The following is a 17,581-nucleotide window of genomic DNA, read 5'->3' as shown; positions in this document are numbered from 1 at the left end:
TGTACCATTGCATATGTGTTGAAAGGTCCAGAAAACAAGAATGCTAGGAGGAGGGTTTTCAAAGGTGAATAATGAGCCGAAAAATGCAGATTCGTGATGTGTAGTCTGAACTCATGCCCGTGGAACAACGAATGAAGAAACTCCATGAGGCAGAAGGGAGCAAAATGTGGGTTTCTAAGTAATTCCTTCTTACACTCCCCTTTCACTGTGTTTTTCCCTTGACCCTCTCTCTGATGTGACCAACGGCATTAGTTACCATTTGCTCAGCACATATTACGGTGCCTGGTACACCACCACCGTCATCTCATTGTGTCCTCCCAGTGACCATGATGTAGGTGTTGGCAAACCTATTGTACGTTGAGGATATTGGGATTTAGAAAGTAATTTATTTAACTAGCTGTAACAGCTTTACTGTGTTAACAAGTCACTCCAAAATCCAGTGGCTGAAACAACAATCCTTTATTGAGGGCATGATGCTATAGGTGGGCAGTTTGAGCTGGGCTCAGCTGGGCAGTTCCCTGCTGGTCTCACTCATGACTCTGCAGGACAGCTGCACAAAGATCACCTTTGTTGATCTTACCTTGGCTTCCTCCTGTGTCTGGAGCCTCAGATGGGATGGCTGAGCTCTGCTCCGTGGGATCTCTCATCCCCCACTTAGCTGGCATTGGCAGATTCACATGGCATTTGGCAAGGTCTCAAGAAAGCTAGTAGGGACAGGCAGAGTCTCTTGAGGCTTAGGTTTAAAACAGGCACGTGGTTAATTCTGCCACATTCTATTGGCTAAAGCAAGACCCAGTGCCAGACCAGAACCAAGAGATGGGGAAGCAGCCTCCATGGCTTAATGGAAGTTCTGCAGAGTCACTCAACCAGAGGCTGGAGAATTGTGGCTATTTTTGTAATCTGCCACACTGGCTGAAAAATCACAAAACTACAATGGACAGAGAATTCAAACCCGGGTTCGTCTGACTCTGAAATCTTGCTCTTATCACAAAGCTATGTTAAAATCCGAATACTTCCTCTATGTTTCTTTGTAGGGCCACACGCATCCTATGTGGCCAAGTTTACCACCATCCCACTACCGGCTTCCTCTAATTAGACATGCATTCTTAATGTAAACAGTCACATGCCCATATTACTCCCTTTTCCAAATGTCTGCTCCTATTTTTCTCGTGCCTGAGATGACCTTTCTCCCTGCTCATATTTTCTTCATCGGTGACAACCTAGATTTTAATTCCTCCACAAAGCTCCCTGCTGCAGAGACAGCTAACCATTCCCCAGTCATCTGTCCATTCTCTCCTTTTACCGTTTAGTAACGGATGCTAAGCTACAGAATACGTTTCCCAGCCGCTGGCTTTAAATCACCCTTCATGCGAAAACCCACTCCCTCCCTCTCAAGACTCATCAAAGTCTTATCTACCGAGGCATCAGGTTCAGGCTGGAGGCCCAGGACCTTGTCATCTAAATCAAGCTCTGGTGTGCATGAGGCTCCGTGGGTGTGGTCCCAAGTATAGCTCACTGATTAAATTCTTGCTTGCTGGAAGATCTGTGCACTAAAGAGACAAGTCTTCTGTTCTTTACATACAATAATGGGACGGGCATACAATAACAGCTATGGACACTAATTTTAAAAAGAGGGAAATGGGAAGCACATAACAGTCACTAATCCACGTCATTTATGGAAAAAGAAGGATGACTCGGAGGGTATACCCAAGAACCCATGGAGAATGATTCCTGGTTAGTGGAACTGAGTCCTAATCGTGGAACTGGCAACATATGTTCAGCTGGATTTCAGAAATGCATGAAGGAGAAATGTCGATAATTGGGGCCAGAGGACCAATCATGGTGGCTTTAAACGCATCCACAAATTCTCTGATAACCCCCCCGTGAGAAGGTGGAGTCTGATTCTCCTCTCTTTCTAACAAATAGGATGTGACAGAAGGGACAGCGTTCAACTTCCAAAGCCAAGTCATGAAAATGGACACAACAGCTTTTGTTTGCCTCTCCCTCGGAACATGTGCTTTTGGAGCCCGACAGTCACCATGCTGGAGAGACAACGTGGAGAAGCTTAGGGAGAAAGATGCCTGAGGCACCAAATGTCAGCTAATCCTACGAACAAAAATATGTTGGAGATAGATAGGAGGAAATGGGTTTATAACCCAATTTATTATACAGGTGAGGAAGGTAGATTCATCACTTTTAATTTCATGGTCCTTCCTCTTAGATGATGCTTAGTGTAAAGAAAAATCTAATTTCTAAAATGAAACAAAATACATCCTTTGACGACAAAGAAAGTCCCATTTATTGGTTAGTAGGAAGCCTCTGCTGAAATGTTTATTTTGTCTTTTAAACCATCTGGCCTCCTGTTGCCTCGGTAGAATCAAGAATTTTTTTAAAGTAAATTTCTGCTGCTATTCACCCAGAGCACACTACTTAGAATCATGCATGTGAGATGGCAAATTGATACCTGCCATTAAGGTCACCTCTCCTTCCCCAGCTTCTGCACAAATGACTCTTTGTCCTTCAGGCCTCGGCTTAAGTGTCAACCCCCTAGAAAAGCCTTTCTTCACCACCAAATATAAGATGCCTAGACTTTATTGCATCACTGGCCACTCAATGATATTTTCTTGTTTAATTGTCTATTGTCTGTCTTCCCCCGTTAGAATGGAAGCTCCATGAGAGCAGAAATCTTTTCGTATTTATTACTGTGACTCTGTTAACTAGATCCGTGTCTGAACACAGTAGATGCTCAGTAATTATTTCTTGAATAAGTGAAGGAATAAATGGTGACTTTCAATGGGGGAGGGGGCACCCCAGCTGAGATTCCCTAGAGAACAGAGCCCAAGGCAGAGATGAACTACTGATGCTTGGGAAGTGCAATCCCAGGGCAGCAAGGATAAGGCAGTGAGGCAGAGAAGGATGGGAAGCAATGCAAAGGACCGTATCACCAGGCCCACTGCCGTTTCCCATGAGCCACCAAGAGACCCAGCCAGGTGCTCGGCAGGAGCCTCTCTGTGGCCACACGGGATGTCGCTGCACAGGCTCTCCAGGGAATTCCTGCCCCAGAGCACCCCTCCAGGGAGAGGAAAGAAAAAAAAATGTCTCTTCCTGGCTAGGTCCTGCCTTTTGGTTCCCATTTGTTGAATTTCACTATGTGGGGAGTCAGCTCCCTCACCTTTCCATGTCATCTGGTGCCTTTTTCTTTTTTTAATATGTATTTATTTATTATTTAATTTGTTTGCACTGGGTCTTAGTTGCAGCACGCGGGATCTTTCAGTTGCAGCATGCGGACTTAGTTGCGGCATGCCTGCGGGATTTAGTTCCCTGACCAGGGATCGAACCCAGGGCCCCTGCATCGGGAGTGTGGAGTGTCACTCACTGGACCACCAGGGAAGTCCCTTTTTCTTTTTCTTTTTCTTTTTTTTTTTTTTAATCTGATGCCTTTAAAAGCCACGTAGGAATCCACATCCCCCATGGTGGCAGGCTGAATAATGGGCCCCAAAGATATCCTCATCCTAACCCCTACGACCTGTTCGGTTACCTTGTACAGCAAAAAAGACTTGGCAGATGTGATGAAATTGAGGATTTTGAGATTTTTCTGGGTTATCCGTGTGGGTCCAATGTAATCACGTGTCATGAGGAGGCAGGAGATCAGATTCAGCAGTAGCAGATGAGAAGGAAGCAAGAGGTCGGAGTGATGCAAACAAGGGGCCACAAGCCAAGGAATGCCAGCAGCCTCTGGAAACCGGGAGAGGCATGGAGTGGATTCTCCCTTGGAGCCCTCAGAAGGAAGCAGCCCTGCCGACACCTTGATTTAGCCCTGTGAGCCTCATTCCAGATGTCTGCCCTCCAGAACTGTAAGAAAATAAACGTGTGTTGTTTTAAACTACTGAGTTTGTGGTAACCTGTTCTAGCAGCAATAGGAAACTAACACACATGCACTATACGGGGAGCACTTCCTCTAAATCTGTGTCAGGAGGATCCAAAGGCCTCAGACACACAGCCGGTCAGCCCCAAGGGGTGGAAAAGTGTGGGCCTGCAGGGTGGCTGTTCAGCCAGCTCGATGCTGAGAGCCTGGGTGATGGGCAAGGCCAGGGCACCTGAGGAGGTCCGTGACACAAACACAATACAGGGATCGGTATTTAAAATGACGGCTTATATTAAGAAGTTGAGGACAGAGGAGATGTGTCCATGCTGATTGTATTCATATTGCATTTTATTATACTTCATTTCCAGTTATGGTGAAGAATAGCTGCCTAGCTCTGTAAAACATCCCTGGGCCTCTCAGAGTGAATCTGATACTGTCCCATAATCTGTATCTGAGTCAGACCATGACAAACATACCTTCAAATCTGGTAAAAATCTACTGAGGCAGAAACAATTTTATTTAATTAGATTTGATATAGAATTTATAGAGAGCATGTGTTAGGGTAACTGTAGCAAACAAACTCCTACATTTGGACTAACACTATTGAAGCTGATTTCTTGCTTACGTAACAGTCCAACACGGGCATCATGTTGGGAGGTTCCGCTCCTGTGGTTATTCCAGGGTCCCGGCTGACGCAGGCTCTGCCTTCTTCCACATTTGCCTTCCAAGGTCACCTTAGGCAGAAACAGATGGCAGAGAAGGAGCCGTTGATTGGATAAGGACGTACACCTCTTCTTAACCTACTCGGCCTAGAAGTGTTATCACTTCCGCTTACAATCCTCTAACAAGATCTAGTCACGTAGCATTACTTCTATGCAGGGGATGCCGAGAAATGTAGTTCCAGGCCTTTCAGTAACAACTGTATGTTCAATAAGGGGAGACTGAAGCTTTGGTGGACAGCTGCCCCTCTGGACAAGAACTATTCGTGAAGACTCTTTCCCCCCGAATATGGAAAACTCTTCCCCCAGCCAAAAATGAACACTCGAGGGAATTAACTCAAAATCCGATTAGTTACTGAATCCCCAGGAGCAAGACAGATGGGTAGCCAATGAGAGATTGCTCAACCTGTACAACGAAAAGAAGTCAAGGATGTATGATAAGAAGGCTAAGAGCTTCCCTGGTGGCGCAGTGGTTGAGAATCTGCCTGCTGGTGCAGGGGACACGGGTTCGGTCCCTGGTCTGGGAAGATCCCACATGCCGCGGAGCAACTGGGCCCATGAGCCACAATTACTGAGCCTGCGCGTCTGGAGCCTGTGCTCCGCAACAAGGGAGGCTGCGATGGTGAGAGGCCCGCGCACCGCGATGAAGAGTGGCCCCCGCTTGCCACAACTAGAGAAAGCCCTTGCACAGAAACGAAGACCCAACACAGCCATAAATAAATAAGTTAATTAATTAATTAATTAATTAAAAAAAGAAGGCTAAGAGGCTACCATCCCAATAAAAAGTCATAATCACTTGCCCAATTTCCAGACCTGAGCCAGTGTTTGGACCCAGTTCCACTGATTGAAGAAAAGACTGTGTCCTCAGGAGGCAAACCACAGGTGTATGTGGCCCTGGGTCTCCTAGTCCTTCACCAAAGGATTTCTTGGGCGACTGAACTCTGAAGGTTACCCAAGCATTTTGGTGACTACTGGGCAAGGTCTCTTAGTAGACATTCATACCTAGAGACACTAATCACCATCACAGGCCTCTGATAGAGTACAGGAATATTGGGTCTGGCCTAGACATGGAGACTTGGCCCAGATCCAACTTACAGTGGGTCCACTGTGTCTGTGGCCCCAGCTGGTGGTCATTTCCCAAGACCCCAAATGCTTGGTAGTTGTACAACTTCACACTGGTTCCTTGGCTTAGGGGAAGACTACCAGAGTGCAGAGGGCCAAGGAGAATTCTCTGAAATGAATCCCTCCATGACCAGGATAGCAAGTCAACACTGACATGGCGTCCCGGGGAAAATGGCAGACATCAATGTCATCCCTAAAGAACTAGAGGATTCAGGGTGAGGCCCCCATCATGTTGCCTTTTAATGCACAAGTCTGGACCCTGTGGAAACCAAGTCAACCAAGCATCATCCCAATTGCTGTGCCAGATGTGGTCTCATTGCCAGGTCAGAATAGCTTGGCCTCAGTGCATGTTGTGTGTGATTTAACATTCATTCTTCCTTGAAATCCTGTTTTTCGAACTAATTTCAAGTGAACTGAAATCAGAATATACAACTGTATGTCTGAAGATACACAAGATATTTAGGAAAGGGTTAATTTTTTCAAGGAGAACTATATAATTAAAACTTAATAAATGAGATTATCTATAATAATAAGTTATCCATATGGTACTTATTTGGCAAACTCAATAATTCAGAACATGGCCAAAAATCTGTGAGGAAGCAAAACCTGGCCTCGTAGCAGTAACTAATAATTGTTCATCGCCCAGATGCACTCTGCTCTCCCTGTTTCCTGAGCACATCAAGCTGGTTCTAGCTTCAGGATCTTTGCACTTGCTGTTCCCTCCATCCGGCATGCCCCTGCCTCCAGAACTTCACATGACTAGGTGTCTTACTTCATTTAGGTCTCCGCTCAAAAGTCACTTCCCTGACGACCCTGTCCGTTAAAGCCCCCTCTTCTGAGTTAATTCTCTCTCTTTTTACCCTGTTCTGATTTTCTTCACTGCACTTAGCACAGGTTAGATTGTTAGGCTAATGGTCACTTCCTAATGAATTCCATGCTCTCATGTTGTCCCCTCCCATGACGATTCGGGGCTTAGCCATATGATTTGCCTTGGCCATTGGGACGTTAGAAAGGGTGACCCAAGCAGAGGCCTGATAAGTGCTTGAACAATAGGAGATTGCCCTCATAGAACCCCAACTGCCAAGTGAGGAGCCTGAACTAGCCTGCTGGAGAGGCCACAGGGGGACAACTGAGACACATCAGCTGACCGCCCCAGCCAAATGCCGTGCAGCATCTGTCAACTGATGGCAAAAGCATAAGTGAACCCAACACCATGGCATGGATCTCAGACGTGCCGCTCCAGCTGGTCTCTCCCCAGGTGCCAACCCATGGAATCATGAGCAAATAAAAGCTGTCTGAGGCCACCCAGTTTCGGGATGGTTTGTTAGGCAGCAGTAAATTATACCTATCACTATTTGAAATTATATATCTATGTGAAGATTTGCTCATTGCCTGCCAACCCTTCTAAAATTTAAGCTCTGTGAGGATAGGAATTTTATCTTGGGTACACTATGGTCCCCCTGTCTGTCTGGCCCATAGAGGCACCCAGGAGACATCTGTTGTTGAATGAATGAACAGTCTCTCGTGGTCTAGCCTCATCTGGTCCTATGGCTTCCAGTAAGATCTCTAAATTTGGCCCATTGGAAAGATCTGTCCCTGTGCATCTGTTCCAACTGACCACACAACATGACCAACTGAAATTCAACATTTTCCAAACTGATGTTATTTTTCTCCTCAAATTTGTCTCCAGCCATTCTCCTCTATTCTGTAATTTAGTAATGGCACAAAAATATAACCAGTCTTTTAAGGGGCTGGGATGATGGTTAATTTTATGTGTCAACTTGGCCAGGCTTTGGTGCCCAGTTGTTTTATCAAATACCTCTAGATGGTGCTGTGAAGTTATTTTTTTAGGCGTGATTCACATTTAAATCAGTAGACTTTGAGTAAAGCAGATTGCCCTCCATAATGTGGGTGGGCCTCATCCAATCAGTTGAAGGCCTTAAGAGAAAAGCCTGAAATCCCCTAAGGAGGACAGAATTCTGTCTCCAGACTGCCTGCAGATTCAAGACTGAACATCAACTCCTGTGGGAATTCCCAGCCTCCCAGACTACCCTGCAGGCTTCAGACTTCCCTGTGTCCACAATTGCATGAGCCAATTCCTTAAATCCCCCTCCCCCTTGTCCCCATACACACACACACACACACACACACACACACACAGACATTCTGTTGGTTCTGTTTCACTGGAGAACCCTAATACAGGGGTTATCTTGGACCACCTCCTCTCCCTCACTTCCCAACATTCATTCAGTCACCAGAGCCGATTAATGCTGTGTATTACATGTCTCCTGCACCTACCCTTTCTCTGTCTCCACCTCCCCTGTCTCGGTTTAGGCTCTTAGCATCTCTAATAGCCTGGGCTATTACAAAAGTCCATTAACCAGTCTCTCTCCCTCACCTTCTCCCAATTCACCTGCCACTTCACCACCAGGGTTATCCTTCTAAGATAAGAATCAGATCACGTCACTTACCACCAAAGCTTCCCCATCACCTACAGGATGCAACTCAAGCTCCTCAGTGTAACATGAAATCTCTTGATCAACTAGCTTGACTCCCAGCTCCATCTCTCTTACCCCTCAATAAATACCCCAAATTCTAGCTATATTTAACTACCTGTGGATCCCCAAACATGTCATGATCTCTTCACACCTTCGTGCTTTTGTACATTTTGTTCCATTTTCTTGGAATGCCTACCAATCTGTTTTGAAAACATTCTGACCTCCTCTTCACACCCTAGCTCAGAGCTACTCTTTGTTCTGAAGCTGTCCCTGGATGCTTGGGCATAATTTTCAGACAATGATAAAGATCTTTTCATAAATCTTGTTTTATTATATTGGCATTAATGTATGTGTCTGTATTTCTCAAAAGACAAGGGGCTCTTTGATGGCAGGGACTGTGTCTTATTCATAATTAGATCCCTAGTCCTAGTCTTTGTTTAGCTCATAATAACCACTCAAAACATGTTGAGTCCCTGTTTATGTGTTAGATTTTAAGCCCTTTGAAGGCAGAAACCACGTTGTTGTTTATCTTCGTATCACTCACGGTACCTCTCATAGGATCTTGTATACAGTTGATGTTCAGTATAAGAAGACTGAATTACATAGATAAGCTACAGTTCTCTGGAGAAAACAGAACTATTTCACTTCCTGTTGCTATGATTCCCATGCTCTGTTGTCACAGAGATTTTAAGTCAAGCAAGAGTTCTTGGAATGGAGAAATTATCAAAGGTCACAGTCTTGGGCAAAAGGAACTAGAAGAGATCCATGTTTAAAAAAAAAAAAAAATATATATATATATATATATAAATATATAAATATAAACGTTCTCTATTTCCTATTCTCTCATACAGTCTTCCAAAAAAATCTGTTTGAAAATGTCCAAACCCAAAGGAAAGTTGAAAGAACAGACCAACGAACACCCAGATACCCCTCACATAGATTCACCAACATCTTGCTGCACCCATTTCCTCTATCTCTGTATTTATATCTCTTTCTATATATATATATACACACTTCCTTTTTGCTGAAAGCAGATGGCTGCTCTTCTGGCATTTCACCCCTAAATGATGCATATTGCATCACTCAGAAGGAGGACATTCTCTCACACCACCACAACACCATTACCATACCTAAGAAAAGCAGTATTAATTCAACAAGATCACCTACTATGCAGTCTGGACTCAAATACCCTAATTTTCCCTCCAAATGTCCTTGATACCTATTTTTTTGGACCCAGAATCCAATCAATTTTCACACATTGACTTGGTGGTTATATTTCTTTATTCTCCTCAAGCTCTTCCTCTGTTTTTTTTGTTGTTAAATTTATTTATTTTATTTTTGGCTGCGTTGGGTCTTCGTCGCTGTGCGTGGGCTTTCTCTACTTGTGGCTAGCGGGGGCTACTCTTCGTTGCAGTGTGTGGGCTTCTCATTGCGGTGGCTTCTCTTGTTGAGAAGCATGGGATCTAGGCTCACGGGCTTCAGTAGTTGTGGCACACGGGCTCAGCAGTTGTGGCTCCCAGGCTCTAGAGCACAGGCTCAGTAGTTGCGGCTCGCGGGCTCTAGAGCGCAGGCTCAGTAGTTGTGGTGCATGGGCTTAGTTGCTCCGTGGCATGTGGGATCTTCCTGGAGCAGGGCTCGAACCTGTGTCCCCTGTGTTGGCAGGCGGATTCTTAACCATTGCGCCACCAGGGAAGTCCCTATTCTTTTTGATCCTTAAAGTTTCCCAGATTTGGTCAGTGGAATCCCTTTCAAGCTGGCTTCTGTGTCCTTTTGATATGAACTATTAAATTGTCTTTGAACATGTCTTTGCTTTCCAGCATGCAACACGTTCCTGACTCAGACCTACTATCAGCCAATTCTCTAAGGAGCCTTGGTTCTTTTTGGTAGAAAATAGTTAGAAACCAACACCTGGTCCCTAAGTGAGCCTATTGCCATGGGGTATTATTGATTCAGGCTCTTCCTGTGGGCAGAGCTAGAATATCAGATCATGATCTCATAGTTAATGATGGCTCCAATTAAATCCTACACCACAACCCTTGATGATCTGTACTTGGGGCTCTTCTGCAAAGGATGGGCTTCTCACCTGAGGTTGCAGCCCAAGGACACAGAAGGAAAGATTCCCTTGCCAGTCAGCTAGTTGTATCCCACAGTGGCTGCCTGCCAGGCTTCTCAGAGTGGGCAAACTTGTGTACAGAAAGGGGAGGATCTCTCACAAGGGAGGGCAATGGACATTATCCAAGTGAACATTATCAAAACATCCACCTGGGACCCAATACTTACCTACCTGGGGATTTTTTTTTACATAAAATCAGTTTTTGAAGATTTTCTACTTAGGAATAAATTAAGGACAAAGCTGCTTTTGTAGTTTTCTCCAAGCAAATGACATCTTTCCAACTAAAAGCCACTTGACCAATTACCCCTGGAGAAAGGTCCCCCTTATTTCCTCTGAACAGAGTTCTCAGGGGAATGTTGTGGTTAAGCCACCCCTGTGGGTGAGACTACTTTCTGATTCAGCACACTGCAGAGGATTCTGTGAAATTCTATTAGTACACAAACTTTGGTCTCTGTTGCAACTGCAATGTTTGCACGTGGTACATCTTCCCGTGAGATACTGGGTGATGATTACGAAATGGCTGGACATAGTATCCAGATTCCCACGGAGATATCCCCACCCCGGGTCTCGACTATAGTTATCTGAAGTCATTTCCACAACAGTCTTGAGACTCAGGTATTATTCCTGTTTTAAAAGATGAGGAAACCAAGACTTGGAGAGTCTGTGTTAGAACACAAAGCCAGAGAGCTACTATATTTTACTGATGCTAAGGTGCTGTAGATTTTAAGGCATATTTCATTCCCAGGTATGTTAAAATGCGGGGGTGGGGGGAGTGTGTTTTAGGGTCAATAAAACATAATGGTTAGTGCCTGGACACTAGGATCTACAATCAAATTCAGATCTTCATGAATGTGAAACCCATGCTCCTTGCACTTGAGGAAGGATTTCCGGACACGGAGCGGGCTGAGCTGCAGAGAGAGAAGCTAGGGCTGGAGAAGACGGGAAGAAGTTTAACCGTGTCAGCAAAGGCATGAATGTGAGCGCTTGCTTGGAGTGTGGACTCGGTGAAGAGTTAATCTGACTGGTGAAGAGTTAATCTGACTACAGTCAAGTATTCAGATTAGCGAGCAGCTAATCTGCCTAAAAAGAAATACGACTTTTAGAGATGACCCAGGACTTTAGAAGGTGGCTTGTGATTATTTTGATTTAGCGGTTCTAGGTGACGGGACATCGTTGGAAGCATGTGGGTGGGTGTCCCATGTTGAGAGCTGCGTTTTAGAGGATACGTGTATGGTATGCATCGGAAGAGAAGGAAGCACGGGGCTACTGCAATTTAGACAGCAAGTGACGAAGCTTGGACAGGGAAGGTGGCTCTGTTTTGAGAAGAAGCGTTCTCAGCGGCTAGTGACGGATGAGAGATGGATGGGGAGCCTATATAATTTATCATCCAAACCCGACACCTTTGAGAAAGAAAACGAAGTGCTATTAATAACCACGCCAGGGCCTTCCCTGGTGGCGCAGTGGTTAAGAATCCTCCTGCCAGTGCACGGGACACGGGTTTGAGCCCTGCTCCGGGAAGATCCCACATGGCGCGGAGCAACTAGGCCCGTGAGCCACAACTACTGAAGCCCGTGAGCCACAACTACTGAAGCCTGCGCACCTAGAGCCCGTGCTCCGCAGCAAGAGAAGCCACCGCAAGGAGAAGCCTGCGCACCGCAACGAAGAGTAGCCCCCACTCATCGCAACTAGAGAAAGCTCGCACGCAGCAACAAAGACCCAACGCAGCCCAAAATAAATAAATAAATTTATTAAAAAAAATAACCACGCCAGACAATAGGCATAAGCCAGGACTGTCGTGGGCAAACCCGATATATGGTTGCTCCACACAGAGAAAGGAGGAGTGACCAGAATCAAAACTCACTCAGGTATTTCTTGCCCTGGGGACTGTGGGGTACTGTGGTTTCCAGGGCAGTTGTAAAAGCTCCTTCTTGTGCCAGGGTGGTGGTTGTCTTTGTGATCTCCCCCTGTCCTCCCCAACAGGGCTTGTGAGGAATCAGACAGCCCCACACAGGATGGGTTAAGAAACAGGCTTAACTCATAAGGAACACGGACCCACCGGGGCAGACATTCCCGAAGAAGGAGTCTCTTCCCTCCAACTCTGTCACCTCCCTTCCTTATAGGGCAAGAGCAAGAACTACCTCAACAGTGGGAGAAAAAACGGTCTATAGGTGCACTGGATGTCAGTGGTGGGCAGAGTTTGGGAAATCCAGCGGCCCAGCACCTGGGGAGCTTGAGGCCACTGAGCCTGTGGGACCCTGAGTTCATGTGCATCTTCTCCCTGGAGAAAGGAGAAAGGCCTTCAGTCCCAGCCAGGCCCTTGTCCCTGCAACCCAGAGGAAGCTCCCAAGGCTGTTCTGGGGGGCCTGGTTTAGGGCAGGGGTGGGACAGCAGAGCGCAATGGGGTAGACAGAAACCATCAATTTACAATAAATTGGCCTCCAAGCAAATGTACTATATACTGTGAACTACATTAAATATAATCTCCAAATTCCTTTGATGGCTCAGAAGGCACTTGAGTCCTGTAAAGCTTAAGCGTGCCCATGAACAGCCCTGGCTGTGCCCATTTATGCACGGGTCTAAGAGGATGCACGTGACACAGCCTGACTGCATGATCTCAACAGGGCCTGGGCCACCATCCCAGCCTAAAATGTCACCAGGTTTTGTGCCTGATTTCTAATGAACTAAAATTAGTAACAGGTGACAAGCCAAATACAGACTCTGAAGGGATGTCTGTGGGATGTAACGCTTGTAGCGATTCCAGTACATTCCACTAGTCTAATTTTAGCTTAGAGAATACCCCTGGAGACTGAAGGCCTGATTTGGAGACCTGCATTTAGAGACGAGTACATCGCAGTTTTGCTTTGATGATGGACATCAAGCTGGGGCCTCAGGAGACTGGAATTTTGAGTCTATCACTTCCTTGGTAAAAACAAAGAAACGACGATAAAAAAGAAAATCCACCAATTTCAGGAATCCTCCACTGCTCACAGAATTGTGTCTAAACTTGGCAACTGATACTCAGAACTCCCCTCCGTCTGATCTGTTTGTCCGCAAGTCTCATCACATTCTCTGACCCCCGCAGTCCATCTGGTCTGGCCTCTGAACTCATCCTGGCCTGCCCTCTGGCAAGCTCTTGTACAGGCCACTCCCTCCACCTGGATCCTGTCCAGGACCCCTGCTGCGCTCTGAGCTGCAGACCCCTGTGCCCACCCGCCCAACTGGCATTTCCGGAGATGTCCCAAACCTGCCCCTCCCCCCTCCCCTATCCTAGTGAAGGACAAGGAGAAAGTCTGTTCCAGTGTCTCTGCCACGCTCCATGGGATCCATTGCCCCAGATACTTTTCTGAAACACAACCAGGCCACTTTACGCTCCTGCTGAAGGCCCACCTAAGGCCCCAAAGCTCACACTCCTCAGCGGCCCCATCGGGGAGACGGTAGACTTCCGCACCTGCCCGCCAGAATCCGAAGAGTTTATACAGAGGCCGTAACGGGGTTCAGTTACATTGACCGTCCAGACGGTCTCAACACCACACTGCTCTCTCACGACTGCATCCTTGGAACAGCTCCGCTTGTGGGAACGGCGGGCAGAACATATCTTCCAAGGACAGGGGAGGGAGTGAGGCGCCTCCAGTCGCCTGGGTCCAGCTTGAGGCTCAGTTAGCGGTCACGTCCTCTCGGTGACCTCCTCCAACAGGACCGGAATGGTGGGCCAGTCTGCCGAGTTGAATGTAACCGCTAGGCAGGTGGGAAGGGGTTGGAAGTCAATGTTCTGAAACCATCCTTGCTGATCACGTGTGTGTGTGCTGACGTGTATGCCTGTGGGTAGATAAATAGTACCTTTTCGGGATGTATTCTTGTAGTGTGACCTCAGGTCCCTTAAATTAACCTTCCTGAAGACTTGATAAAGCTCTTCTGTATATTATTAGGGAATAACACGTAAAACTGAGTATCCCAACTGGGTATGGCTGGCCACCATCTTGCGGTTCATTTCTGGTTAGCACCTCCCTTACAGAATGCTTATCAAACACAGATTATTCTGGGTTGGATATTCCAATTCTAAAAAGTGCAACAGTCAACCCAAAACAGAAATAGCTAATTCCTTTTGTGAGCTGGGCCTTGGAAACCAGGCACACTCTTCCTTTCCAATCCCTCTGTTGTTGCGTGATGTTCCTATTTCTCTCTGCTTAGATTGAACTATTAGGTTCTCCTGACTCAGTGGCAAAAAAATTAGGGAAAGTTAGGAATACAGACTAGAGGATATGGTAAGAATAGGAGGGTAGAATTGCTTTAACAAAATTATCAGCACACAAAAATCTGTCTGCAGGACTAATACAATACAACATGGAGGTACGGCTCCTTCATTTAAGGACCTCCTGTAGGAGTCTAATATGAAACATTTTAGGGAAAAAAAGAAACCAATATTGGGGCATTTCCCTCTCGTTCAGGGCTTAGCTTGGTGTTGCCTATGTGACCTCCTAGAGTGGGAATTAATTATTCATTGTTTTTCTCTCCTATTACAAGCTTTCTAGCTACTTTTGGAAGAGAAAAGCGAGTGGCCTCTTTTAAGAGTTCTTGTGTGCATTTTGGTTTTCTTTGCCTGAGCTGTTATTTTCTGAACTGTCGCTTAGATTCAGTGGCTATAACTATTTCTCTCTCTCGCTCTCCTTTTTTTTTTTTCCCTCTGACACATACCCATTTTCCTTGTTTTCCTCGGATCTATATTTTCAAATCGTCTAGCTCATTAGTGTTAATCACTCTGTCCCCAGGACACAGAGATGCAAAATTCAGAAGAGACTCTTAAACGGTAAGGTTACCCACAGGGGTTTTAAACGTGACATGTTGTTGAAACGAGGGGACAACGTTTATTTTAAGCATCATTAGCATTATTTTTACGTAGTCTTAGCACTGATTACATTATTCACACATCACAAAGATAATTAGACAAAGAAAAAACACACAGTAGCACCCATTTATGTGTCTAGGCCAGTGTCTACTCCTGTGACATTATCTGCTGGTAGATTAGAGGTCAGAGGTGAAAAAGACAGATTAGAGCAATCAGTCCAGTTTTTTTGTGCAAAACAGTGTTGGGTAGCATTTTACTTTAAGAGAGAAGGAAAAGATTTCACAGAGCTGTGAGTAGGGAGCTTTATCATTAAATGGAGAGAAGTGCTGCAAACCACATGTAGCAACTGAAGTTGAGCTTTTATGCGTCTTGGTTGTCAACAGCTTTTACTATCTCAACCTATCCTGACAACAATAATTAGAATTCTGGGGAGAAGGAGGAACGTGTAGAATCTTGCAGACGTGTTTCTGAAAGCATATCATGCTGTTTTGGACAATGGGGATATCGGGTTCCTCACCTCCTCTGCCCTGCAATTCTTCCCTCCAGCTGTGGAGTCTAGAGACGAATCTCCAAATATCGCAACCCCTGGGCTGTATCCAGTGCTAAGCAAAGGCCAGGTGACACAATAAAGCATCCTTTATCTTTCAAAAGTTCCTGCACTAGGACCAAGAGAGGGGACAACACCCGGGGAAAGATGGTCTTTCTTTTGTGGAAAAAAAATACCGGGATTGTTTCCACATTGCTGTTTCATGCCTCCCTGGCCACTCTCTACCGGGTTGTCGCGATTCTTTTCAAAGACAAGTCAGAAACGTGAGACTCTGCGTTGCCGGCAGGTCAAAAACCAAACTTCCCTCTACTAGTGGATCAGTCGAGGCCTTGGTGATCTCCTGCAAATATACATAAGGAACCGTGACCTCCACCTGCAAGTCCGTAACCTCACTCGTGTTGATTTCCGGACAGAAATGACTGCCTCCCCTTCCCAACCTCCACTTTACTTCCTTACAGTTCAGGGCAGATGCCGTCTATTCCAAAACGCCCCTTGAAACCTGCCTCCTCCTCCCTGTCTCTAATTTTGGACGCACGATTTAAGTAAGGACTCTTAGCCCTGAGTGATTATTTCTGTCACAGCAGTTATCACGATTGTCACCGGCCTGTCCTAGGACTGTGAACTTCCTATGTGTGGAAGCCCTATCCACAGAGCTGAGCAATATGTTGGGCACATAGTAGGTGCTCAATAAACCTCTGAGTGAACTAGGAATACACCCTCTTGAGGTATAACCTACATACAGGAAAGTGCACACATCTGCAATGTACTGATCAGTGAATTGCTACATATGTGTACACAGAGGTATAAACATACATCATGACCCCCAGAGGAACACTATAGAACATTCTCCAGAGGCTCCCTGGAAACAACAGGCTTTAATTGCTCTGGGAATGAGCCCCATCCATCCTATGAAAGAAGGCTGGTTGCCAGTAGTGAACTCCAAGAGGATGTAAGATGCTCTGATTCATCACAGGTAGAACGCTCTGGATGGGGAAGGGACATTTTATTCTAGAGAAAAGTGGCAACGGGGATTAAAGAACAGAACCTTTAAAAAATGCAAATAGTGAAAAGGGAGCATAAACATTTACCTTTCTTCCCTCCCCCCCCCCCCCGCCCCCACTCACCCGGAAGCACCAGAGCCAGTGAGGCCCCGGAAGGAAGGTCTCAGGACTCCCTGTCACGCCCTCACAGCGCATTACCCGTCCTGATACCTGTTGTGACCAGAGTGACTCTGAATGACCGCAGTCAAGGCTGCCCAAACCTGTGTGACACACGCAAGGGGTCCTGCTTCTCAGCTCCCCGCTCACCTGTGCCTCCCACGGACCAGCAGCGTGCGTTCTTGAGCCCGATGACGCTGCCCGCAGGTCGGAGAGGAAGCCCCCAGACCCCTTCCCCAGCACTGCGGTCTGGCTTTCCTGACTTGTGAAGCCAGAGGGCCAGACGCTCGTGAACTGACCCAAAATGGTTTTTTTTTTTCCTTCCTTTCTCAATCCAACCTTTATATCATCACGTTATTCGCAGAGTACTAAAGACCTGTGCTATGGGTGTGCAATCTGTCCCTGCAAGGGCACTGGGCCTGCGAGGGGGGCGGGGGGCGTCGGGTCGCTGGCGGCGGAAATGCGCTGCCGGGGGAGGGGCGCCCTTCACGCCCGGTAAGGCTGTGCGGGCTGGGCGATCGGTGGCCCTGGCTTGAGAAAGTGAGGATTCCAGTTGATTCCGCCCGTGGCCCTGACTCCCTTTTATATAAGTGGCCGGGCGGCGGTCCTCTACTGCGCCGTCCCCCGCAGCTGGAAGGGAAAAGGCGGTCACGCTCCCTCGGTCCCGGGCGGGGCCCCCGCTACCCCCGGGACGCCGCCCCGCTCGCACGCCGGGGC

The 17,581-nt window shown here is 46.6% G+C and overlaps 1 long non-coding RNA gene across 3 annotated transcripts; it reads right to left on the bottom strand.

Annotated features, from left to right (window-relative positions):
- Positions 1–440: 440 nt before the first annotated feature.
- Positions 441–17,549, bottom strand: LOC309623434. 3 transcript variants are annotated; one of them, XR_014241380.1, is made up of 3 exons: positions 17,015–17,549; positions 13,766–14,133; positions 441–4,599 (listed from the first exon to the last, which is right to left on the bottom strand). It is a non-coding gene; the product is annotated as an uncharacterized lncRNA (long non-coding RNA). The 3 variants fall into 3 exon arrangements; XR_014241381.1 differs by lacking the exon at positions 13,766–14,133 and having other exon boundaries at positions 441–3,852; positions 4,491–4,599; positions 17,015–17,542; XR_014241382.1 differs by lacking the exon at positions 17,015–17,549 and having other exon boundaries at positions 13,766–16,044.
- Between the last annotated feature and the right edge of the window lie 32 nt (positions 17,550–17,581).

Source organism: Balaenoptera borealis (genome assembly GCF_965194805.1).
Source record: "Balaenoptera borealis genome assembly, chromosome: 2".
In the NCBI taxonomy this organism is placed as follows: domain Eukaryota; kingdom Metazoa; phylum Chordata; class Mammalia; order Artiodactyla; family Balaenopteridae; genus Balaenoptera; species Balaenoptera borealis.
The sequence above is the reverse complement of the archived record's forward strand: the minus strand, read 5'-3'. Positions and strand labels throughout refer to the sequence as shown.